The sequence below is a fragment of the Schistocerca cancellata genome, chromosome 6 (genome assembly GCF_023864275.1).
Source record: "Schistocerca cancellata isolate TAMUIC-IGC-003103 chromosome 6, iqSchCanc2.1, whole genome shotgun sequence".
NCBI classification, from domain to species: domain Eukaryota; kingdom Metazoa; phylum Arthropoda; class Insecta; order Orthoptera; family Acrididae; genus Schistocerca; species Schistocerca cancellata.
The window spans coordinates 411,750,026-411,777,624 of NC_064631.1; the positions used below are offsets into that span (position 1 = coordinate 411,750,026).

General features: G+C 42.0%; 1 long non-coding RNA gene across 1 annotated transcript in view; it reads left to right on the forward strand.

Moving 5' to 3' along the window:
- LOC126191125 (uncharacterized) overlaps positions 1-27,599 on the forward strand; it is a 1,376,329-nt gene that overhangs the window by 568,879 nt on the left and 779,851 nt on the right. The window contains exon 3 of the long non-coding RNA XR_007538319.1: positions 21,119-21,133. This is a non-coding gene — a long non-coding RNA (uncharacterized LOC126191125). The remainder of the gene's footprint in view (positions 1-21,118; positions 21,134-27,599) is intronic.

A 27,599-nucleotide genomic window follows, 5' to 3' on the forward strand; every position in this document is an offset into this window, starting at 1 on the left:
AATGGTTCATGGTCATTTTATTAGTCCCGGTATCTTTGAAAATATGTCGACGTAGCATCTCAGTAGTTCCCTCAGTTCTTCTAGTTCTGCTTCAGGCAAGTCCACCAACGCACAAGACTTGGTTTGAATACATTTTAGAGTACCTTCCTCTCTCGCGGCACAGCTGTCTGAATTGTTCAAAGTTACAGTTTCATCTTCTCCTCTATAACGCATCATCGTTATTTTCACGCCCGCAGCACCCTTATCATCATCCGCAATAAAACCTTAAAATGCAATTCTTCTCTCTTCATTACCATTCCTCGTCCGCAGACCATTCTCCTCAAAATTAATAATGCATCTCATCTCTGACAATCAATTAACTCTGAGAACTAGCCCCACATTGAGAGAACCAACGATTAACACACTCTGCGTACATTCGTCCCCCTGAATACGAATTATTGGTAATACTTGTCCTTTAATTGGTTTTCTTCGGTTTCCATCTGCACTGACAATACGTACGCCGTTAACAGGAAATGTGGGAATGGACACAAGATTGTTTAATTGCGCAAATAGATTTTCAGAAATATCATTAGCTCGCTAGCTGAATCAATTAATGCATCCATAACAATACCACATACTTCTGCATCCACAAATGGCATGAAAATTTCTTTATTAGTTTCTTCATCTTCTCAGCACAAATTCTTTTTGACGTTATTTACATGTTCATACCTTATGGCAATTATGAGAGAGTTTCGAAGCGGGTCGTCTCTGAAACATTGCTTAGTTTAACCGTTCAGAATCTCTCTGATTGCGATCGTGGCTTCTTGCACGTTCTGGGGATCGATACTGTTCTCTGTCTCTGCCATTGTGTGGCCCGTTTGGCGGATGATTTGACCTGAAACCGTCTTGTACGTTGTACCCGTTTTTTCTGTGTCTACCATCGTCTCGGCGATCAAACACTTTCGGTCGTCCGTAACTTGGAATTTCCACCCGCGATGGGCCGTTATGACAATTCGGGTAATTATGATTACTGTGTCGCACACATGGTTGCCGTTCGACATTGAGCACTTCCATTTGGTCAATCAGCAAACATACTTGCTCCATTGGTAACTGTGGTGTGAGTGCTAACCTCTCACGCATCAAAAATGGCAATTTCTGGGTTAATGTAAGCATCAGTTCATCTTCTTTAACCAGATCGACCAAGTACGCATTGTCGTTCCAGTACCATTGCATAAGTTCACGCGTGATGTCTTACATAGTTCGGCGGTGTGAGAATTTTAGATTTTACATACCACTGTATTTCTTTCTACCAAAATTTCGTCAAAACCACTGTTTCAAATTCTTCATACTTGTTGTAATTGCAGGATACACTTACATCCCAAATATGTGCCTCATCCTTCATATGACTGACGCAAGTATCTATTTTAGCACGTTCCGTATACTCCCTCGGAAATGCGTGTTTGATTTGTTTAATGAACGAAACCGCGTGGATGCCTTGCTTCGGTTCATCGTCATGAAATTCTCGACCGCCCAGTCCATTGTCAAAAATTACTTGCGTTAAACCATCAGTATTGCTATCTGTTTCCCATAATACTGCATTAATTTCATCCCGCAAAATTTCTTTATTAATTCCTTTTGACAGTGTGTCGTTTTTTGTTACCTTTTGTCGTATCTCATCTACCTCATCACTTAGTTCATCACATCGGTTTGTACGCCGTTAAAAATCTTAATTAGCGACTATTTGTTGCTTTAAAAGAACGATTTCGTCATCTTGAGCCATAGCTTAGTCATTAACTTTCCTAAAGGATCTTCCATTTGCCTACACCGTCCATTAACTTGTATTTTAAGATCTGTAATTTCGCTGCTAATGGCGTCATGTTTGTCTTGACATTCCTTTCGGAGCCTATCAAACTTTTGTTCAAATGAGCTGGTGAGTTCCGGTCGCAAATTACTAATCGCATTAGTTAGCGTCTGATAACCATTTTTGATTTCCTGATGGAACGTTTTGGTTTCCTCATACAATTTTGTTATTTCCACACTCGCCTTTTTATTTTCTTCGTGAAAAGCTCTTATTTCTACACGCGCCTGACTATTTTCTACATGAAAATTTTTGATTGCTTCTAACAACTGAAACATAGTCTCTACTGACAACAGCAGGTGTTGAACTTGTTTTAGGGAAATCAGAACTATCAATACCACTGGCCTCTGTCGAATTAACTGTAGTATTTTCCATCCCATTAATTTGTTCTCCGTCAACCACGTTATTAAATTGTCCTCTCTCGTCTTTAGTAACACTACCGTTTTATTCTAAATTAGCCATATTAACACTATTCACAACAATCGCTGTTCGCCACAACTTATGCCTGCTCTTAATTGAAAAGTTCACATGCAACTTAAAAGTCAGTTAACACTATTGATTGTTCCTATTCTTGTTCATTCTTACACAACGTTGAATTCAATTCAACAGCTGCTTTGCTGAAATGCTGCAGACTCATCATTTGCTGTGTTTTCTTCTCCGTCGTTTCCGAAGATTGCTGTGGAATCGAAATCCGACACACGCGTCGCCATATATAACCTACCAAAGTTTCGACCGAACTTTATTATTGGCGTACGCTGAAGGTGAAGTTATATTTAATTAATTTAGCATAATACGTAATAGCTCATCGTGATGAAACTGACTGTCGTGCCCTTCTGTTCTTGAGAAATCTGAGGAAAACTACTAAATGATAACATCTCCTTTCACAAATACTGGATTTTATTAGTTAAAACACCCTTTTTGTAAACCAGAATTTATAAACACTCAACAGAAATCAAATAGTGTGTGCCATTACGCCTACATTCTGCCACTAATCTGCAGACTCGGTACCGAGCAACTGCCTCTAGCCTCTCGCACACTCGTCTTCCACTCACGGACTCCAACAGTCGACTCTCGCTCACCCAGTTACACATTGTTGACTGCAGTGCAGTCTTTGCTTTATTATAAGATCACTGCATAGTGCATGGTCGATACTATGTAGGGGTACTGTACCCTTACAGAATGAATTACAGATTGAAATTAAAAAGTTTCTGTAAACCAATTGGCAGTATATTCTTGTTCAAGAAGTCCTCAAGTTTAATGATTGTAACTTTATCTCCTTTTTTTAAATTTCGCTGTTTCATAAGACACAATAGTAATTAGTTTATAATTTTTGTCATTAGCTACTATTGCTTTCATTTTTAGTGTTAAATATTTTGTATTGTTGTGTTTATCAACTAATACTGTTGTAATTACCAACTACTTTTGAGACTAAATCAAGTTATTTATAATTTATCTTTAACTGGAATCGCGCAAGCAAATTTTGAAAAAAAAAGGTCTATAACAGTTAAGAAATATTTATATCCTTTATTTATTTTTGAAATTCCTTTCAATTTATCTGAATCAGCGCCAGCTGAAGTAGGCTTAGGCTGAATAATGAAATTCATTCTTCACCATTACATCATCTTATTATTACAAATATGACTCTGCCATGAAATTAGTTATTGATATGTTAAAGGAATGATAAATCAATAACTTCTGAGTGGAGGCCAAGAGTACAGATAACTTTACTTACCCATGTCAGAACAATGAAACTATGAACACACACCAATAAAGAAGAATACCACTACAACCATCCGTTCTAAAAACATATCTTCAGTTATGCAAAGCAAGCAATGCAGCAACAACATTACCTCTAAATCTCTCCACTTCTCAAATTAGTCTTTACTAAAGCAAATTTTCACGACTTGAACTTCTTTCTATACCTGTGCTCTGCAATCTATTTACAGACCACTTAGTAGTGTGATCAGTACCTGACTACCTCACATACTTTCGGCAGAATGCTACGGACAGTGAAACGTCATAGTGATTATACTCAGAACCTCTGTGGCATAACGTATTGACTATTGAAGAATACTCTTTGAAAAATATCCAAAGTAGAGATATGATGGATGATACATCGAATGAGGATATGGACTCTTTAAATACGAAAAATATATTAGAAACCTTATATATCTTGATATTGATAGGAGCTCGGCGGTTTGGTATCGTTAAACAGCTTGCTGACAGGACTGGTTGCCAACATTACTTTAAAGGCTCTGTCAAATGCAGTGGTTAAAAAATTCATGGAAATATCTTCGTGTGTGCTATTTTCCTTTTTTATGTTGACCCCATAAATAAATTAGAAATTGTAATTTCTCAGTACGTAGCAGGACAAATATGGAATGTTCTGTGGGTGACTATTATGTGATAATAAATCTCCTGCAGACAGATGCTGTGATTCTTGTTGCTGTTCCGCATGGTTATGTTTATCAGGCGGAGTCTTACAACGAACCCCTAGAGTTCTAGGTCGCAAATTCAGTCTGTAGTGAGGCTCATTTGCTGAGTTAACATTTATAACAGGAAAAATATTAACTGCTAATGACTCACCATTTTCATCAGGAGGGCGACAGAAAATGAGTGTCTGGGAGATGCAGAAATCAACCTTCAATGGTATGTGTGTCCCAGTTTTCACAAAATGGACATAACCGACATTCAAGATAAGTTCAATACGAACCATTATTTTACATCATGAGCATCGAATGAAAAAAAAAAAAAAACGCCCCACAGTGATCACAAAGGTTAGCACCATCAAGATCGAAGAAAAACTGCTTGGGAATTACAAACAAAGTAGGATCTTCAACTAGCTATCTGTTCTTGAAGAATGCATACTGAATGTTAATGGTGTACGAGGTGGTGAGAAATGATGGAATGCGATAGCATGCAACGGAATGCAAAACAGTCTGTCAGGGAGCTTATCTTGAAACTGGCTATCCTCCAAGGCATAGCTGCAGATGGTGCGATAATATGTTTTATAGATAAGGGAAAAACAGACGTCCAGAGGCTGAATTTGTCCAGTGATTCCATCTGTCATGAATTGCAGCGTCAGACACAGGAATAGGTGTGGCTCTTGGGTTGCCTGCTAGAAGTTATAATTTTAACTGTTACTGGATTCGTCCCGTCTCCTTTTATTGAATTATGAAATACACCATCTTGACAATTTCCGTTAATTATTTTCAGCATCATCGTTAATATAATTTTTTATAAGAATGACATATCACATGGCTAAGTTCCTTCTTCTTGGTTCTTCAACCATCAGTTTGGTTAGCAGTAGTTGTCCACGGGTCTGTGTTTTTGGCCTTCCTCTTGAGAGTGGTGTAGGTGGTGCAGCTAATATCATCCATGGTCTGGTTGATGTATTCTAGTCTCGATCCGCCTCTTATATTTTTTCCCTTCTACTATCCCTTCAATGATACTTTTAATGTTAGCATCATGTCTCAGCAGATGCTGACCGATGTGATATGTGTTTGCTTACCTGCAAGGTACAACATTTCTCTTCCTCCACTCTATGGAGCACCTTTTTGTTTGAGATCTTGTCAAGCCATTAAATGTTAAGCATTCTGCAGTAGAACTACATCTCGAAGGCTCATATGTTACGTTTGTCTGTTGATCCAAGGATCTCAGTTTCACTTCTGTACAGCGGCACATTCCAAACAAATGTGTTTACGTTTTTCCTTATATGTTTGACTATGGTATTGGATGTGAAAAGTTTCTCTGTTGTTAAAAGCAGCATTTGATTGGTGGATTCGGCTTGTAGTATCCTTTCGGAATCTTAGGTCTGATGTGATTTTACTCTCTAGTTAGGCAAAGGATTCAACGGTTTCCACTCGCTCACTGTTAAGTGAGCATTTGAGAAGGGTGTTTTATAAGATCTCAGATAATTCTCTCTTGCTTTCCTTTGGGCCTTTCTTTACTAAGAATTTTAGGAAATTTACTATTGGGCTTACAAATTTTAACTTCTGATTTATTTTGTATGCTGAGATTGGACCGTGGTTCAATGTTAACGTGTTGTTAACGTGTCGCTGTGTCGGATGAATCACGTATCCTGTTACACCAGGTACCAATTATTAGCGTCTTCAGCAAACGGCGGTGGCGTCTTCTCCAGCAGAATAGCTGTCCTTATCACAAGGTCAGTTTCTTGCGACAGTGGTTTAGGGTGCATGTCTTGGCCATCAAATTCACCTGATGCAATAAAGCACATGAGGACGGCATCAGGGGCTAACTGTGCACCCACAAACTACCAGCCCGAAATTTACGGGATTTGTGTGACCTTTCCGAAGACGTCTGGTGCCATATACCTTCGGAAACCTACCAAGGACGTATTGGCTCTATGCGATGCATATTGCTGCTGTACTGTGTCCCATAAAAGATGGTCGGAGAGTTTTGGTATATCAATATTTATGTTTATACAGGGTGTAAAATAATTACATGTACATAACTTTACAATGCGCAGCGGAGATAAAACAATATTTATATGAAAAATGTACCGACGTAACATCAAGCGCCGGCACGTCGGTATGGAGCGTAACAGCCAAGAAGGCTGTGAGACGAACAGTACGCTGACTAGGACCGCACCACGGCAGGAGTGGCCCCTATACGAAGAGAATGTAAGCGGCGTTCTGCGCTAGCCGCGGTCTCACTAGGAGTCGAGGCGTGACTTGTGAACAGAATTATTTGCTTGCATGGATATTTTGCAATCGACGGATATTGATTATTTGCATGTCTCCACATATTTGCGACACCTCATTGTATATCCTCAAAGTTAAGTATTGTCAATTCAGTGTACTGTAATAAACTCCATTTATATGATTTTCTTGAACTGTTGTCTAGCTGTCCGAGAAAACAACTTCCTGGACACGCTATATTAGACGAGTGTCCGCCCCTAGCAGCTGAGTGGTCAGCGCGACGGAATGTCATACCTAACGGTGCGGGCTCGATTCCCGGCGGGGTCGAAGATTTTCTCCGCTCAGGGATGGGCGTTGTGTTGTCTTTATCATCATCATTTCATCTCCATCGACACGCAAGTCGCCGAAGTGGCGTCAACTCGAAAGACTTGCACCAGGCGAACGATCTGCCCGATGGGAGGCCCTAGCCACTCGTCATTTCCCTTAGACGAGGGGGGGGGGGACACGACAAAAAGTGTCACAGGTGTTCCTTTTCCCCGGTAGGTGGCATGAAGGTTTTTGACGCTAGTGGTGGTCAGAGTCGGTGCCAGACTACCATGTGATGAATATTGTCTTAGAGATGTTGCTGGAAATGTCCATTTACATTAATGGACAAATGGCATCTGTCAAAGTCTTTTGTCACTAACACGCTCAAAACAACCAGGTGTTTTGTAAATAATGGCTGCAACTTCGGCATAACGGGCAACCAGTTCGTCTTAAGTTTCTATCGGCGTGTCATACGCCCGGCGCTCCATCTCTCTCCCTCTCTCTCCCCCCTCCTCCCCCCACCCCCCTCCCCCCCCCCCCCCCCGAAAAAAACCAGATGTCGTTATGAGATCAGCACCATCTTTAAATCAATACTGATCACATAACAGTTTGACCAGTGGCTCTGAAACTCATTAGCGTCCAAACATTCATCGACCCCTAACTGGGCAACGATGCACCTGTGAACTTTTGTCACATACAAGTAATCTAAACACTATAAAATTTTTGTATAAATAGTCTTTTACGCCGTGGCACTCGATGTAGAGCCTATTTTCCTAACAGTAAAATTTTAATTACATATTCGATATCTGGACTTAACAAGCAGATGATACTATCGCGATTGTATCTCCAAACTGAACAAATTCTTAGCTCTCGAAAACACTTTTTCATAAACTTCCACTGGTTGGCAATAACTATTTGTATTTATCTTGGTAAAATTTAAAGAAAACACTCGTCACTGAAGACAAGTTGGCAAATGTAGCGTTGGGAGGCTAATGTGGAATTGTCGCGAAATGTAAATAAAAGATTGTAATTATGTGCATTCGAGAAAAGTCATATTATTTACACAAAATAATATTCTGATAGTGCTCTTAATTGAAACTTTTAAAACAATTACTTATCAGTAACAGAAAAAAGAATTTGCAATGGTAAGAATTATATTATATTTATTAACTTTAAAATAAAGTTCTAAGACCATTATTCATTTATTTATTTAATAGCATTGATTCCTCTTCCGTTCCATCTGTTTGCCTAAGACACAAATATAATTTTCTTTTTGAGTACCTGCATAGTCAGCGTGTGCTTTGTGGCATACATAGTATTCCATTCTGTCCAGCGCTGACATCTTGAACTTCACAACACAACAACAGAACCAAATATAAACATAGCCAAAAATCGAGAGATGCAACATAACGATCTAGTACTCTTTTACTTATTAAATTGCTTAGTTTTACTTGTTAATAATTAATGCATATTTTTCAAAATATTATGTTAAAAATTTTTTAAGATTACGAGTACGAAAAGAATTCTGCGCCGAACTCACACGGTATCTGGAGATAAACTGTACTCGCTGCTGACCATAACGGGAACATTTTCGAAGTACATCATGAGTCTCCAGCTTCGTAGCACCACTCGAGGAAAGAGCAGTCACGGTTTTTCAGATTGTACGACTGTTCATTAATACCCGAAGTTCATCTACAACATTGGACATGACTTGCAATCAGTGCGTGGAGGAGACAAATAAGATAATATTTGCCATCATCAGTTCTACCAACAAATGTATTTTGTTTCTTGAGAGTGTACCCAGACAAAAGTTGTACAACAGCACATGAAATGAAACATTAACCAACCGCTTTTGGCAGGATGGGATCTTTTCGAAAAAACGAGGCAAGTACGGGTAAGACTCGCACTCTGTGAATTCCTCATGAACTTAATTATATACACAGTTAGTTAATCTATAAGTTTAAATAGGCCCTTCTTTACGCAAAATTTTGAGTAAAGATTTGTGACCAAAGATATTTGCTCTATCTGTAGAAATAAAGGAAGGCGTGGCCTTCGAATTTCCAGAGAGCAGCTAGGAGAAGCCTGATTTCGAATTTGTCTTTCTTCCTCCAGCCATCAGAATGTAAGCATCGTGGGCTGTATTTATTAACGTTTTATAATACACGAACTGACTTCGTGTTAAAAACATGTTGAAGTTTTCTTAATGCATCCGATCACATGTTTATGCCAATGTGCATTGCGCTGCAAGTACCGTTCTTCAGCTTTTTTTCGTAGGGAAGACGCAACACTTCGATGTGACATCTACCGGCCACTGACGTGAATTATTATTTAATCACTAATTTGCAATGTTCCTTTTTGCTCATCGTACGACCAGAGCCTGCAGTCACTGAGAGAAGCAGTCCGACTTTTTTTATCAGTCACATAGCTTAGAGCGGTTACCAGATCGCGATATGCAATTTACCTCTTCTAAAACTCCATTGGTCCACATACAAACCAAACATCATAATCGTTATCGGTCTACGTCCTCTGTTGCGCCGCTCCCCTCACCAGTCTGGGACACTTGCACACTTAATTCTGGGGTAAACTTCGAAATATTTTAGTGGGTAGAGGTGGAAGCCAACTCACAGTTTTTGTGAGTGAATTTGCAAGTATCAGAATATGTGGCATAAAAGGCCGCGTCTTTTGTCTGTATTGACTTCGAAGCTGAAATTTTTACACCGCCAAGCCACCACAGAGTTTAGTATTTAACGTAATTTCAAACGTGTCACCAATACCTGTTACTGAGAAACGCATCCTTCACAGACGGACACAGGGACAGGCAGCAAAGTGATCCAATATTAGTTCCTTTTTGCCGATAGAAGTACAGAACCCTAAAAATAAGAACGCGGTACTATAGGCGAAAAAACCTCCCATAATAAAATTATTATCGACTCTGTAATTTGCTTTATGGAAGAGGAAAATAGCTTTAAGAATGAAACAGAGCCATATCATCTGCAGCTTCAGAAGACGACTAATGGTATACCTACTAAGACAACAATTATCATTACATCGTCCCTGAAAGCTCTCGTTAACCTTGAAAACTGCTTTTTTTCCGACCACATCTTCCTCATTTCCCAGTATTCTTATATTTCTTTTCCCTGGTACTCGCTATGTAGTAAAACACCTGTTTTGTACACCTACAACTTTTTTATATCTGCCAATATCATTATTGTACTTATTGTCGTCAATAGTGTATTGTTACAATTATCAATGGCAGCAGTAGTAGTAGTAGAAGCACTTACTATATTAACTTTATTAGTTCGCTGTCAGTATAATTCACTCACATTGTCACTCAAAAAAGTCAGACCATTTTAATATTGTAAGTCATTTTATGACTGGTACTTTTTAGGTAACTATGATGTAGAAAACGCACTGTGTGTGAGACCCTGATGTAATGTAAGGGATCAGTTCAGGTTAAATAAAGAAAATGGGTTAACAATGGTCAGAAAAATTTATCTGCTCTGCATTATGTCGGTGTTAATAATACACTGAGGTGACAAAAATCATGGGATACCTCCTAATATCGTGTGTCGGACCTCCTTTTACCGGTGTAGTGCAGCAACTCTACGTGGCATGGACGCAAAATTCGTCGTGCAGAAATATTGAGCCATGCTTCCTCTGTAGCCGTCCATAACTGCGAAAGTGTTGCTGCTGCAGGATTTTGTGCACGAACCGATCTCTCGATTATGTCTCATAAATGACTGATCGGATGCATGTCGGTCAGTCTAGGTGGCCAAATCATTCTCTCTAAATGTCCAGAATGTTCTTCAAACCAATTGCGAACAATATTGAGGTCCGATGTCATGGTGCATTCTCATCCATAAAAATTCCATCGTTGTTTGAGAACATGACGTCCATGAATGGCTGAAAATGGTTTCCAACTAAGCAAACATACAGAGGGCGTAGTCCATTCCATGTAAACACGGCCCCCGCCAGTATGGAGCCATCATTGGCTTGCCACAATGCCTTGTAGACAACTTTGGTCAGTGGCTTCGTGGTGTCTGCGCCTCACTCGAATCCTAACATCAACTCTCACCAAACGCCATCGGGAGTCAGCTGACTAGGCTACGGTTTCCCAGTCGGCTATGGTCCAAACGATAAGCCACGAGCCCTCGAGCAGCGCTGCAGGCGATCTCATGCTGCTAGCAAAACACTTGCATCGTTCGTCTGCTGCCATGGCCCCTTAACGCTAAATTTCGCTGGACTGTCCTGTTCGTTCTATGTCGACATTGATTTCTGCTGTTATTTCACTCTGTGTTGCCTGTCTGTCAGCACTGACAACTCAATGCAAACGGCGCTGCTCTCTGTCGTTAAGTGAAGACCGTCGGCCACTTCATTGTCTGCGGTGAGAGGTAATGCTCAAATGTGGTAGTCTCCGCTTACTTTTGGTACTGTGGATCTCGGAATATTGAATTTCCTAACGATATGTGTCTAACTCGAACTACCGTTCCACGTTCAAAGTGTGTTCAGGTTCAAATGGCTCTGAGCACTATGGGACTGAACTTCTCAGGTCATCAGTCCCCTAGAACTTAGAACTACTTAAACCTAACTAAGCTAAGGACATCTCACACATCCACGCCCGAGGCAGGATTCGAATCTGCGACCGTAGTGGTCGCGCGGTTCCAGAATGTAGCGCCTAGAACCGCTCGGCCACCCCGGCCGGCGTGTGTTCAGGTCTTGCAGCCATAATCACGTCGGAAACCTTTCCACGTGAATCACATGAATACAGATAATAGCTCCGCCAATGGACTGCCCTTTTATAACTTGTGCAGACGATACTACCGCCATCTGTATGTGTGCATATCGCTATCCCTTAACTTTTGTCAGCTCAATGTGTTTGCTGCAGTGACACTACGTTTTACAACGCACCCTTGGCAAAGTTTGCCATTGTTTGTCTCGGCTCTGGCGAAGGGAACGTAGGGTTGGTTGGGTGGGACCAGTGTGGCGGAAAGGCGTAGAGGTGGGAGGGGGGGGGGGGGGCTATATGGCGGCCGCTGGCTGGCAACCCGTAGCCAGCCTCAATATTGATTCCAGTGTCCGCGGCAGGACGTCCCAGACGAGCAGCGCTCTGCTTTTCTCAGATCGCGCACCGCCGCCGCCGCCGCCGCCGCCTCCGCCTCCGCCCCAGTTCGTTCAACTCTGTTTTGCATCCGGAGTGGCCGCTCTGGGGCTCCCCCTCCCCTCACCCCCCCCCCCCCCCCCGCCCCCCAGGAGCTATCCTACGCCGCGTGCCGCTGAAGAGGAACTGCTTGCGCCAAGTTGGCTGCTGCCTTAATTGGATTATCGGCTGTGGATCCGACCATGCGTCACCGGTTGCCTTTCAACATCAGCCACTGCACTAACGCAGGGCGCCGAAACCCTGCAGACAATATACTTCCCTCCCTCGGCGCCGCGCGACCTTGAGAGTGAATGAAGTGCAGCCTGTGAAATGTTGCCCTATATAAAATGCTATAAATGGCGCTGTGGTAAAAGATTATTACCGTGTAAAGTTTTTCGGAACTCGATTCCGCATCTTCCTTATCCTCCCAAAACTTATGGCACTTCATCTTACGAAAGCACTCATCATGCCATCTTTTCAAAGTGTCATACTGTACTTAGTCACAGAATTCATAACAGCTCTTTAGCGTCAAAACTGTACCATTCGATGGCGTGAAGCTGGTTTGCGTACAATAGACTCAGGGCGACAGTTACAATGATTTATTATTTGAAGACATCTAGCAGATTTAATTTCACAAACGGTATTTAACTTAACATTCCTGGAGAAAAATCTCTAAATTTTAAAAAACACAATTAATGATGTGTATAAATTAAAACCAGGTTTGTCACAGAAAACGTTTTATAATCTGTCCAGCAAACACCGTCTGACTCATTTACATTACAGAATAATCTGCTCCATTTGATCCTCTGTTCGTCGCCGCACCCAGACATAACACAAATGAATTACGATTTACATGCCCACAATATACACATTGGCGAAGATAATCTTATTAAGGCCTTGCCATACAATCAGTGATCACCCATTCGCCTAATATTCGCGACTTTTGTCGCCTCAGTGTGTACCAAGTAACCTATTCTGCCCTTTCACCAAATCCGTCGATTTTGTGCTTTCCGGTCTCTTATTGTGCCATACCTTTACGAGAATCTTTAATGCTGAAGCGACAATTTGTCATTTGATATTGCTGTGCACTTCGCATATTACTGTTGGAATTTTACTGCAAGGCATTAACTGACGGAAAGGAGCTAAATCAGATACGGATAGGTTAAAATATCGCCATCGTTGTGTGTGCTCTGCGAGTAGAAAAAAGGTGAGATTTCGGGACTAACTTTTGTTGCCTGCGCTGTAATATTGTTCGTTAGTTATGAAACGCTAACTGGAGAGAAGGTGTAGGTTCATTATTACTGGCCAGAGTAAAAGGTGATTCCAGAGTTCTAAATTTTCCTTACCTGCCTGTCTGATTACATTGGTTGTCAATGAATCTCTTTGCTAACAATAAGGAGGTTTTCAGGTCTACTTTTGGGTGCTGATATCAGGTGAAGTACTTAGAATGTTTAACCACATGCTATTCTGACACAAATTTAGAATTTGTATGAGATATGGAAAATGTAGATCTTTAATAGTTTTGTGAAGGTTTGATACACAACCTACTGCAGAAAGACGTTTTAATTAATAGACTATAATACGGCTACCTATATATTTTTGTGATATTTTAATGTTAAGCCAGGCCTGCCGTTGTAGCCGAGCGGTTCTGGGCGCTTCAGTCTGCAACCGCGTGACAGCTACGGTCGCAGGTTCGAATCCTGCCTCGGGCATGGATGTGTGTGATGTCCTTCGGTTAGTTAGGTTTTAGTAGTTCTAAGTTCTAGGGGACTGATGACCTCCGATGTTAAGTCCCATAGTTCTCAGAGCCATTTGAACCATTTTCGAATATTGAGGCATACATGTTTATTTACATATCTTTTCTTCTTTACTTCACAGAGTTCACTTTACTTTGGTCTTCCTCCCAACTATTTTTCCACTACATGTCTAACTATTGTCTCTGTCCCCATTATTTCTATGTGCTTCTTCTAGTTTGTTATATAATTTTCTATTTTTTCACTCAAGCAAAATATTTTTAATTAGAATTTCAGAATTATTTATTTAAGCTCCCAGAGAACATCCCTTTACTTTCCTTAAAAATTTCATTTCTGCGGATTTATCTTTCCTTGATCGTTCTTAGTTGTTGTCCAGGTCTCACTTCCGTATGTGAGCATAGGTCTCCATCACTTTGTGGAGATATAATACACACACGGTGAGTCTTGTATTTCGTAACAAAAATTTAATCTTGTGAACCCTTGCACATACAAGTGGGGATATTGAAGCAAAAACATTTTTTTTAAACGGAACGGTATACTTTTCATAACTGCTTTCAATATGTCTTGAGAAGACAATTACAGTGATTCAGCGTTTGTTAATGTTGACGTTGAAACCTGTCGTAAAAAATCAAGGAATGTCCTAGAACTTGAGAATGCGGTGGCCTGACCCGGCAAATGCCTGTTTGCCTATTTACACTGCTGGCCATTGAAATTGCTACACAACGAAGTTGACGTGCTACAGACGCGAAATTTAACCGACACGAAGAAGATGCTGTGACAGGCAAACGATTAGCTTTTCAGAGCATTCACACAAGGTTGGCGCCAGTGGCGACACCTACAATGTGCTGACATGAGGAAAGTGTCCAACCGATTTCTCATACACAAACAGCAGTTGACCGGCGTTGCCTGATGAAACGTTGTTGTGATGACTCGTGTAAGGAGGAGAAATGCGTACCATCACGCTCCCGACTTTGATGAAAGGTCGGATTGTAGCCTATCGCGATTGCGGTTTCTCGTATCGCGACATTGCTGCTCGCGTTGGTCGAGATCCAATGACTGTTAGCAGAATATGGAATCGGTGGGTTGAGGAAGGTAATACGGAACGCCGTGCTGGATCCCAACGGCCTCATAACACTAGCAGTCGAGATGACAAGCATATTATTCGTATGACTATAACGGATCGTGCAGCCATGTCTCGATCCCTGAGTCAACAGATGGGGACGTTTGCAAGACAACAACCATCTGCACCAACAGTTCGACGACGTTTGCAGCAGCATGGACTGTCAGTTCGGAGACCATGGCTGCGGTTACCCTTGACGCTGCATCACAGACAGGAGTGCCTGCGATTGTCTACTCAACGACGAACCTGGATGCACGAATGGCAAAACGTCATTTTTTCGGATGAATCCAGCTTCTGTTTACAGCATCATGATGGTCACATCCGTGTTTGGCGACATCGCGGTATAAACGCATTGGAAGCGTGTATTCGTCATCGCCATACTGGCGTATCTTCCGGCGTGATGGTATGGGGTGCCATTGGTTACACGTTTCGGTCACCTCTTGTTTGCATTGACGGCACTTTGAACAGTGGACGTTACATTTCAGATGTGTTACGACCCCTGGCTCTACCCTTCATTCGGTCCCTGTGAAGCCCTACATTTCAGCAGGATAATGCACGACCGCATGTCTTTTACGGGCCTTTCTGGATACAGAAAATGTTCGACTGCTGCCCTGGCCAGCACACTCTCCAGATCTCACCCCAACTGAAAACGTCTGGTCAATGGTGACCGAGCAACTGACTCGTCACAATACGCCAGTCACTACTCTTGATGAACTGTGTTATCGTGTAGAAGCTGAATCGGCAGCTGTACCTGTATACGGCATCCAAGCTCTGTTTGACTCAATGTCCAGGCGTATCGAGGCCGTTATTACGGCCAGAGGTGGTTGTTCTGGGTACTTATTTCTCAGGATCTATATATCCAAATTGCGTGAAAATGTAATGACATATCCGTTCTAGTATAATATATTTGTCCAATGAATACCCATTTATCATCTGCATTTCTTCTTGGTGTAGCAACTTTAATGGCCAGTCGTGTACTTGTCTGCACTGCAGACCACTCATTTCTACGAGTACATCAACATTCGTTGCTTGCAGTGATGAGAAATTGGATGTACTACTTTTATACAGCGAATGTAAAAGAAATGCCGTAAAAACAGTACAGTGTTACAGGTCTGTCTATTCCGATGGCCAATATCCGACGCTCCAAGCGACTGCACGAATGATTAAGAAGCTCGTGCGGACTGGCTGCTTGACCCCCATAAAGAGTACAAGAAAGAAGACTGCAACTGACAGGGAACGCGAAGAAGCTGTTCCGGCTGCGACGCGAATGAATCCACACGATGATCCGAGATACATTGCTAATTAATGTGGAATCAGACAGACCAGTGTCATTCACATCCTGCATCAACAGAAATTCCATCCCTATCATCTGTCACTATCTCATGCACTAGAATATCGTGTTTAAAGAATTTTATCGTGTTGCCTTTGAGCACCTGAGAGACAACTCTTCGTTTTTCCACAGGGTTCTCTTTACCTGTGAAGCAACGTTTACTAACCACTCTAATGTAAATTTTCATAAATGCACTACTGAGCAGCCGAAAATCAAAACTGGCCTCGTCGTGTGTAACATCAACCGCCGTGAAACTTAAACGTATGGTAAGGCGACGAAAGGAAATTACATTGTGGTACCTTACTTTATATCAGACATTCTAAGTGGACCTTCGTTCGCATACTGTCCAACAAACATTGTGCCAGTTCTTCTAGCAGAGGTACAACTGGATGTTCGTCAATGTATGTGGCTGCAGCACACGGTTGACCAGCACATTAGTCCGGTGTTGTAACGCAAACACCCAATGAGAAAGAAACTTCCTGGCAGATTAAAACTGTGTGCTGGACCGAGACTCGAACTCGGGACCATTCGTGGGCAAGTGCTCTACGAACTGAGCTGCCGAAGCACGACTCACGCCCCGTCCTCACAGCTTTATTTCTGCCAGTATCTCGTCTCCTACCTTCCAATCTTTACAGAAGCTCTCCTGCGAGCCTTGCAGAACTAGCACTCCTGAAAGAAAGGATATGGGGCGAGATGGCTTTGCCACAGCCTGGGAGATGTTTCCAGAATGAGATTTTCACTCTGCAGCGGAGTGTGCGCTGATATGAAACTTCCTGGCAGATTAAAACTAATTTAATCTGCCAGGAAGTTTCATATCAGCGCACTCTCCGCTGCAGAGTGAAAATCTCATACACAATGAGAACTTTCGCGGACTTCGGATGGGGCGAAATTCTATTATCAAATGGCCTTCGATTCCTCCCAGCAATTGCAAATGTGCCTTCCAGTCCATGGCGAACAGTATAAACACATGCTTAAGTAAAGGATAAAGTAATTTTCAGGAAGACAAACTTTATGTTAGATGATTTGAGTAGTTACCAAATCATTGTTAGTAAATTGTTTATTTCATTTACGTGTCTACGAAATTACATTTCGGTCTCAAGTAAGTCGACAGAGTGTATTGGACACAGCAGATGACACTGGCATTATGCGCTTACATTCAGCATGAAACGACGTTTCGTGAAGAAAACTATTTAATTTGGGATGTACATGAGGTCACCAAGGTATTTTTAATAAGGTGTTTAGTTCAACCAATGTATCCCATATGATGTAATTTACAGCAATGAAGGTAGAGACAGGTGTCCGACAGCATGTATTTTACCTCTAACGGTAAGAAGCACTAAGTCACGTATAGGAAAAGGCAGGTCGGATCTTCCTACTAACATTTGGACATTTAATACAGTAGTTGCTTTTTGTGGCGTACAAGACTTCTTTATTTTCGAAGAATGAACACTTGATTTCTCTGTTTCAGCCCACGTAAATCTGAGAGGACACACAAATGTGAAATAATTTTCCTAAGCCCCTTGTGATACGCTAGATGTCCTATTTCCACATAGAACATTAGTAGCTGAATCTGCATCTAGGTAGTAAGTTGGTTCAAGGGGAAATCAAGCTTTATACTCGTAGCGCAGGCCTACCTTAGGGTATACAACTACACAGCCTGATCGAGACGCCTGCTTGGCAGTATATGCACCGCAAATGCCCTTTCCAGTCACTATACTCTCACATTCTAGGACATTTCTCAAATTTTTTATGACAGATTTCAACGTAAACATTAACAAACGCTATATTACAGTAATTGTCTTCTCAACAGCTATCGAATGCAGTTATAACAAGTATACGGTTCCATTAAAAAAAAAAATAGTTGCTTCAATATCTCCGCTCATGCCAGTGCCAAAACATTAACTGAAGAAAAAAAATTTGAAAGAGAAAATGAGCCTCTAGACGCTCTAACGTTTCCCGGAAACCACGTTTCGAAATGTGTAACCAATCACGAAATAAAAGGCGTGTTACGTCTTACGTGACTCACCCTATAACTTACATCACACCCTATTAGCTGAAAGTGACATAGCTGCTGTACTGATTTCCCATTTAGCAGTCTTTTGGAACTTACTGGGTACTTCCGTATATAAGCCATAAATCTGGTTTTATTTTCTGTTGTAGAGATTATGATTTGAGTCCAAACGATATAGAGTAAATTCTAAATTATCCTCTGTACTTCGTAAAATTATTTTCTCATCAGCTAAGAGTATAGAGTTTAAATTAGTATTTCTGAGAACTAATATTAATCCTGGGTTAACTTCTCGTTTCCATTGTCTAACAATGTCGTCATTGTATATATTATATAACGTGGGTGAGAGACATTTTCCTTTGTTAACTGCTATTGGTTAAGTTCTCTCTTTGCCTTTATTAATTCAAATTTCGTTATTTAAATACAAACATTTTACCACTTGTATTAAATGTTATACTCCACAGCACATATCTATTCACTCTGTCGAAGGCTTTTTCATAGTCTGCAAATGCATTATGTGTCTCCAGATTATGTTCACTTCGGTTTTCAATTATCAGCCGCACTACTATGTTATTGTCAGTGAATGATCGTCCTTTTCTAAAACCATTTTCTTCCTTCAGTAAGAGGGCTTCTGGCATTCTTTTCAATGTGTTATTAATTATTTGGGCATGTAATTTACAGACAGGCTTGAGCGGACTTATTCCTCTGCAGTTTTCACAGGCATTTCTAATTTCTTTTTTGTGGAGTCGTACTGCTTCAACTACTTTCCAAAAGTCAGGTATCATCTTCAACTTTCATTGAATTTTCACATTTGGTAAGTTTTGCATTAATATTATCGGGTCCTGCTGCTTTTCTGTTCTTCATCTGTTTTAATTCATCTTTTTTCCCCTCCAGTGTAATACTATCTCCTTGGTATAATTCATCATCTTATTCATTGTCCTGGTCTTTTTCGTTAGTTTATTTTTCTTACTGTTTTCTACACATAATCCCTGATAGTGTTTTATCCAACATTCTTCGTGTGTTACGTGGAATCTTGCAGAATCTTTCTCATGTTTGTTAAATTGTTTCATGACTTTATAAGCCATTTAACGCGAGCAGCGAGTAATAAATCGACTACTGACTGGTTCTGTTGCACAGCTACCACTCTGATACATCTGTGGCGAACACGTACTGAAAAAGCAGCAGCGGACAGTCTCCGACTTTGTCTAAGAAATGTATCTAGCGTACTTTGGCCTAAAGGATGGGGATCAGGACAAGTCATCGGAAGTGTTCAAGTTGTGAGGAAGGATCGCTGTTTCTTATGCAAATGAGGCAGTCGTACAAAAGACCGGCAACGGTCTCAAACAATTGGCCACTTTGGGCCTTGCAAGCCGTTACCACTTGACAGAGACTACAGGAAAATTAATTAAAGCCACACTACCGCAAGCTCAGTATTTATACATAAATGTTTTAGTTTGAAGTTGATAAACGGCGACTGTGTCTCTAGAAATCGCTGGACAGCGGACTGTAATAAACTCCTGTTACACTGAAATTGCATGCTGAGGTGGAACTCGAGCGTTGAATCTTCCCCTGTACAACGCAGGTCAGATTCTGTATGCAATTTTACTCTGCCATAAGTTCAGAAGAAATGAACATCCAGTTCCAGGGTAAAAGGTACATTTCAGTTTGTATTCATTTGTCGTACAGACTTACAGGACACTAGTGACGTGGCAAACAGTGTGTATTCAGTCCTTTCCTACGTTCAGTACCAGAAAGGCCATCGGCATTGCCAAACAAAGAGCTGTGTGTTGTGTTATCATCTCTCAGTAAACCGACACAGCGCACTGAACTGTAAACGATTTCATGTGTTTCACAAACAAACGGAAGTTTTATTCCAAATCGCCACGCTCTATTTATTTACATTGTCGTCATTATTAATTCGAAACGGAATCGGTGCTTCTCTAGGAAATAAACAAACAATACTCTAGTTTCCATTAACGATAAAGCGTTTGCAGTCGGATTGCTCTGGATTATGGGAAAACTGTTTATCAGTAAAATATTTTCATGCTCAGTTCATCCACTCGTTTGCTTTAAACACAGTCTATTAATTACTAAATGTGTTCACACATCAGCAATTATAGTAATCGTTTGAGTGAAAACAAAGAAAATAGTATAATATTCAAGACAGGCAATATGATGTAAGTGTGGTATTGAAGTCAAGCTAATTTTCTGTAGTGAATGCAGATCTGATATACAGAACATAGAATCCCGTCTGAGGCCTGCGATCATTTTTATGTTAATAATTGACAACCAATGCTGCACAATCGCAATAAAGTCATGAGATATTTAATTGACTATGTTATTATAACAAGTTACGCGTTTCTTGATTACACCCATCTTCAGACATCACAAAATTCAACTCCTTCTTGACCAACCAGGCGTACACCCTTGACAACTCAAAGAAAGTGTCCAGTAACATATGACTATAACTGCAACACTGTTTCAAGACTGCTTGTCCCGCAGTTATAGTTATATGTGATTGGACACTTTCTTCGAGTTGTCAAGGGTGTACGTCTGATTGGTTAGGAAGGAGTTGAAGTTTGTGATGTATGAAGATCCTGAAACACGTAACATGTTCTAATAAAAGAGTCAGTTCAATATCTCATGACTTTATTGCGATTGCACAGCATTGGTTGCCAATTATTGAGTGCAGAATTATTCTATTATTTTTATATGCAACGAAGTATCACTTTTCACCAACTTCCTTTATAGCGTGACCAGCTAACGAAAGAAACTTGTAAGCGTGAATCTGATGATTCAAGGTGGCACCGTGCTTATGTAGACCGTCAAGTGAGCAACTGGAATCTTAAGTTTATTTAACATAGATATATAGGAGGTTGCTGAATGGCGAAACCTGTAGTTCGAGACATTATTTATGTTGTGGGTAACATAACATGGGCTGTAAAATCAATTATTTCTGTTGCAGATATCCCCGTCATAGGTAAGTCAACCGAGGCATTCTTTACCTGATCCAGCAGACTGTAAGTTGAAATATATTTGCACAGAAACTTTTACACATATTTAAATGTTTATTTACATAATACTGGAGTCGTTTTCAATAAAATACTGTGTATCAGTTTGAAACATCGGACGTGTAATTATTGCAACCAAATTCCGGTTTCATACTTCTACACCTGGTATATCATGACACAGTCGTCACATTCCAATTTATCTGTTCCTGCTTTATTTAATACCTCTCTTTCATGGGTTGTGTGGCCTTTTAATATTCTTTTCGGTTGAAAATGTAGTTTTGACTCTCGTATGTTTAAAAGTTTCCGCTATTTTGTTTGAAATGTTACCATAACATGGGAGAACTGCTAAATTAGATTTAGTGTTTAACCTTTTCTCCCTCTGTAGCAATGTCGTTGATAGCTGAGTTTTGCTGTATATTTTGCTTTTGTTCGTACATTTATTTAATCATTTGTTTTTCAATATCGTTCACTTTCGCAAAATTTTCAAGGATTCCTGTTTCTCTGTCAATCTCTTCTTGGAGCTAGAAATTTATGATCTCCCATACCATTGCGTGAAAGTATGCGTTCTTATGGGTTACTGGGTGCAACGATCTGTTACACACAAATGTGTGTGCAGATGTTGCTTTCCCAAAAATTCCGAATTTTTGCTCTAAATCGTTTTACCTTTATTGTTATATCCAAAAATTTCATAAAGTTGTTTACTTCTGCTGAATTTGATTTTATCGTGTATAATATTTAGCTGTAATTGTATCACAGGACTGACCTCCTGTGTACGCATCGAGCGAGGTGACACCGGACGAAAACCTTGATTATGGCTTCGACGGGAGAGCTCATTAGAACCATTAAGTAATGAAACTTGTAATATATTTAGTGGGTTTCCATAGCTCTTCAAACATATTGCGGCACAGCAGGATGTAGACTCTGAGTAAAAATATATTAAGAATACGGCAGAGAACGGGGAGGCGATTAAGCCTTAGTGTAGCGTGGGCCTTGGGAATAGATGTGGTAAGATCGTACTGCCGGCTTGTTTAGTTTCTTTAGTGTTAAAACATTGCCACTAAACATCGTTGGAAGGTCACTTGGGCTTCTTCACAACGCGAATGAAGATCAGAGATTTTTTTTTTTTTTGGGCGCTAATGACCATAGAAGTTTTGCGCCCTAAAACCACAAAAAAAAGAGAGAGAATTTCGTTTGGAGGGGTATGGTAAATGTATTAAGCCATTAATGTTGGAGTGTAAAGTTTGCGGTATTAGCAAACCCACATTAAATACGCAGCAAGGGAATATGTCGACTGATTCAGAAATTATACACTCCTGGAAATGGAAAAAAGAACACATTGATACCGGTGTGTCAGACCCACCATACTTGCTCCGGACACTGCGAGAGGGCTGTACAAGCAATGATCACACGCACGGCACAGCGGACACACCAGGAACCGCGGTGTTGGCCGTCGAATGGCGCTAGCTGCGCAGCATTTGTGCACCGCCGCCGTCAGTGTCAGCCAGTTTGCCGTGGCATACGGAGCTCCATCGCAGTCTTTAACACTGGTAGCATGCCGCGACAGCGTGGACGTGAACCGTATGTGCAGTTGACGGACTTTGAGCGAGGGCGTATAGTGGGCATGCGGGAGGTGGACGTACCGCCGAATTGCTCAACACGTGGGGCGTGAGGTCTCCAAAGTACATCGATGTTTTTCGCCAGTGGTCGGCGGAAGGTGCACGTGCCCGTCGACGTGGGACCGGACCGCAGCGACGAACGGATGCACGCCAAGACCGTAGGATCCTACGCAGTGCCGTAGGGGACCGCACCGCCACTTCCCAGCAAATTAGGGACACTGTTGCTCCTGGGGTATCGGCGAGGACCATTCGCAACCGTCTCCATGAAGCTGGGCTACGGTCCCGCACACCGTTAGGCTGTCTTCCGCTCACGCCCCAACATCGTGCAGCCCGCCTCCAGTGGTGTCGCGACAGGCGTGAATGGAGGGACGAATGGAGACGTGTCGTCTTTAGCGATGAGAGTCGCTTCTGCCTTGGTGCCAATGATGGTCGTATGCGTGTTTGGCGCCGTGCAGGTGAGCGCCACAATCAGGACTGCATACGACCGAGGCACACAGGGCCAACACCCGGCATCATGGTGTGGGGAGCGATCTCCTACACTGGCCGTACACCACTGGTGATCGTCGAGGGGACACTGAATAGTGCACGGTACATCCAAACCGTCATCGAACCCATCGTTCTACCATTCCTAGACCGGCAAGGGAACTTGCTGTTCCAACAGGACAATGCACATCCGCATGTACCCCGTGCCACCCAACGTGCTCTAGAAGGTGTAAGTCAACTACCCTGGCCAGCAAGATCTCCGGATCTGTCCCCCATTGAGCATGTTTGGGACTGGATGAAGCGTCGTCTCACGCGGTCTGCACGTCCAGCACGAACGCTGGTCCAACTGAGGCGCCAGGTGGAAATGGCATGGCAAGCCGTTCCACAGGACTACATCCAGCATCTCTACGATCGTCTCCATGGGAGAATAGCAGCCTGCATTGCTGCGAAAGGTGGATATACACTGTACTAGTGCCGACATTGTGCATGCTCTGTTGCCTGTGTCTATGTGCCTGTGGTTCTGTCAGTGTGATCATGTGATGTATCTGACCCCAGGAATGTGTCAATAAAGTTTCCTCTTTCCTGGGACAATGAATTCACGGTGTTCTTATTTCAATTTCCAGGAGTGTATGTGGATTACGCGGGTCTTTTCCGGCGTTCCGGAGAGCGTAACCATTATGTCGTCTTCTGCGTAAATGCGTTTACAAGCTGTTGCGGATGGTCAATATTCGTAGTATTACCTCGGAAGTATCATCATGTGTTTGCAAGAGATATTTGGGACATATAGCTCTTACAGCGCCTTAATTACTGATAATGCAACAGCAATTAAATCTACCGTTTGGAAGTGGGCGTGGCTCACAGCACTACTGCACCATATTACCCGAACCTCTCCCTAGCAGAACGTTTGAGCCTCAATTTGCGGTCGGCTTTGATTGCGTTCTATCATTACACCAGGTGTATTGTTGGTCTTCGTTGGGTCACGCATTTCATACTCTGTGCACGAAGCGTACAGGGCAATACCTGCTAATCTTCTGTTTGTCTTTAAACCCAACTTCCCGCTTACCAATCTAGAGTCACTAAACAACTGCTCCAGGACAAGGTGGATGGTGCACAGTTCTGTGCTATTTGGAAGCACGCTCGAAGTAATCTAAAATTAGCTTACGAAAAGATGAAGAGGCGCTATAAGGCTGGACAACCGATGTCACTGAAACCATGGGATCTGATTATGATGAAACTTCTTGGCGCGGTAAGCCGCAGTGCCGACAGCTTTATGGAAAATATCTTGTCCAGGGTTTTGGAGTCTGCTCATATTCTACGATACGTGATCCCGGTCACCTCATTGATAATAAACCCCCAAACTAAAGGGATTTTCGGAATACGCATAACACAGGTTACACCATTTGCTGAAGACAATGCACCTCAGTAAATACCGTTGAACCTAGTTTACATGACGACATTGGGTTGCGCCACTCGTTGCGCGGAATAAGTTGCACGCAAGTGGTTTCATATATGACTGTAGACACGGCGACACCAGTGTACACTTCAGTTTCGCCGTTTTGTGGGCCCCTGAGTCGTGTCCGAAATGAAAGTTTTGGCAGTTGCGCGTCCCAAGAGTTGTGATGAACTTAAAGCTAGTTGCGTGGAATCGCTTCATAAGCAAAAAATAAGAAACGTGTTTCGATTTGTGACTGGATGGAGGAAAGACGTCAGCTCGGTTGCTTAGCATCCTTGCTGAAATAATTTATAACGGAAGATTAACAAATTGATTTAATTATCTTAGAATGTCACCAGAACTGTTCGCGTTTCTTCTAAAGAGAGTTAATTATGCGATAAGGAATAAAGGTACTGTAATGCAAGAGGCACTGTCGCCAGAACTGAAATTACATATCACATTGCGTGCATTAGAGTCGAGAACACTCAGCACGCTATATGATGCGGTTTTAGTTGGTGATGACGCTTTTTCATTAACACCAATAATTATTTACATTAACAGTAATAATTATTAACAGCAGTAATTATTCGAAGCAGGAAGCATTAACAAGAGAATGGCTTGCAAACTCCTCTCTTTAAGAGAGATCTTTATATTGCCAATATTTCAAAATTCTAACATATGTGAATGTGGAGCACTGCTGCGACGTTTTGAATAGATGAATACTGAATAAAGAATGCAGCTTCTTGAATTTGTATAGCCTTCCCTCCTGTCAACAATATTCCTTAACAAAGAGTTGGCGAAATCGAACGACGGGATTTTAATCTTGTAGACGAGAGCATTGCCACAGCTAGAGTTACACTTGCTTGTATTTTTCTTAATTCAGTTGTATATGTGCTCCTAACTTAATAAGTTTGGCCCTGCAGATCAGATATTGTCAATCCATCTATGTTATGATCGTACATGACGGTCTCAGCGGCAGCAATATGTTGCTTATTTTTGTAATCAGCATCACTGAAATCCCAAAAACACCTATGCAAAGCGTAGAGATCCAAAAAGCGAATATTATTCTCCGTTCTCCACTTCATATTTCAGTTTGTCTACATTCTACAAACACACGTAACCTCAAAACGTATGCAACTAGTGTCGCCAAAGTTGGAACACGCCGAAAGTGTTTAGTTTCATCACCAGCGAGTTGCGCAAAGGCGCGGCGCGCATGCACAGTGGCTGGTAGCGCAGTTGCCTGCAACCTGGTGTGGCTTTACAAGGCTTTACTCTGTGAACCTTGCAGTAATGTTTGTGTGAATCTGCCTGAAGTAATTTGAATCCCTTCCGCACTCTTGGTAACTGAGTAATTATAAGGTTTGGTCTAGGTATTTTTTATAAAAATATTGGATGTATGTGGAGTATTGGTTGTTAATTTATGGTGATTTGTGGGGACAGCTGCTGTATGAGGTACTAATGCTTTTCGCTACATCTCGTCTGCCACCTACATCCTCCCCCCTCCCACAATTTCAGTTTCGGGGGGGGGGGGGGAGGGTGTGCCGGCACAAAGGTCGCCGGTGTCCCGATGCATTTGGACCAGCGTTGCCGCTGGTGAGCAGCGCGACTGTGGTGCCTCTTAAACGAAGCCAGCTGTCATCTACAGCGGAGTGACAGTACCAAAGGCGTACACGTTTCGCTTTTAACCTGTCCGCCACTGCCTGTTACAACCGGGGAGGCAAGCCGGCGCATGTTATCAGCAGAACGGGCAGGGCGCTATGTGACGTCCAAGCCGAGCTGCGTCCAGCCCAAACAAGCTAAACGATTCTTGCTCGCCTGCCAGTCTTCTGCAGTGCTACGCTGCGCACCATTTCATTCACTCTAGTGCTACGGGTAGGGTTCGGAAATCAATGAAAAATCTTTTTTTTTTTTACCAACGCATCTAAAGAAGAGTCTCGATGAAAATTATATTCATTTTGTGACACTGCAGCTCAGAAAACGGTAGATTTTATTTCTCCTTTCTTCTTTTTCGGCTTATTTCGGACTTATTTATCTCGATGCGATTTTCTATGCAACACACCCTATTTCGACTAGTGCTTGCTAGTGCGGCAAGTAGCCAAGATGGGGGAGAATCAACCAGATACACAGCAAGTAAACGAGCTTATTGAGAATTGGACAGAAGGTGAACCCGAGAATAGGACAGATGGTGAATCAGAGTATAGAACAGTCGGGGAACTGCAGAATCAGCAGGCTCAGTTAGACTGGGATGAAATTGGGACAGATCTGACAGATGGGAATCGAAGGGACGAGAACATTGAATTTCCAGAATATGAAATCCCAGGTAGGGCACATTCTGAGCCAGAAATAGACAGCCCACGTAGGAAATGGCAAAGATTAGAAGTTAAATGAGCACATGAAACGCATTTGTTTGCCACATATTCAGGGACAGAATACGCGTCAGTGCAGTCAATGAACCTGCAGTTAGCTAACGTTCAAATAGAAGTAGACAGTGAGGAAGAGGGGGAACATTTAGAATATATCGAACCTATCGTACACACTCTAAATATGCCCCAACGACAGACACAGAATTTTGCGGAGTTACGAGCACCACGAAAAGGTTCCGTAACAGATGCAACTGTACCTGCAAACACAAGACGTACACAACAGAGAGGGCAGAATGCGGAGTTGTTTCCGCCACGTAATGGTTCAATGACAAACTCAACTAGTCCTCAACACAGACAGCACGGGTTATTGGAGTTATCAACTGTGCGGCTGGTCCCGGCGGAGGTTCGAGTCCTCCCTCGGGCGTGGGTGTGTGTGTTTGTCCTTAGGATAATTTAGGTTAAGTGGTGTGTAAGCTTAGGGACTGATGACCTTAGCAGTTAAGTCCCATAAGATTTCACACACATTTGAACATTTTTGCAG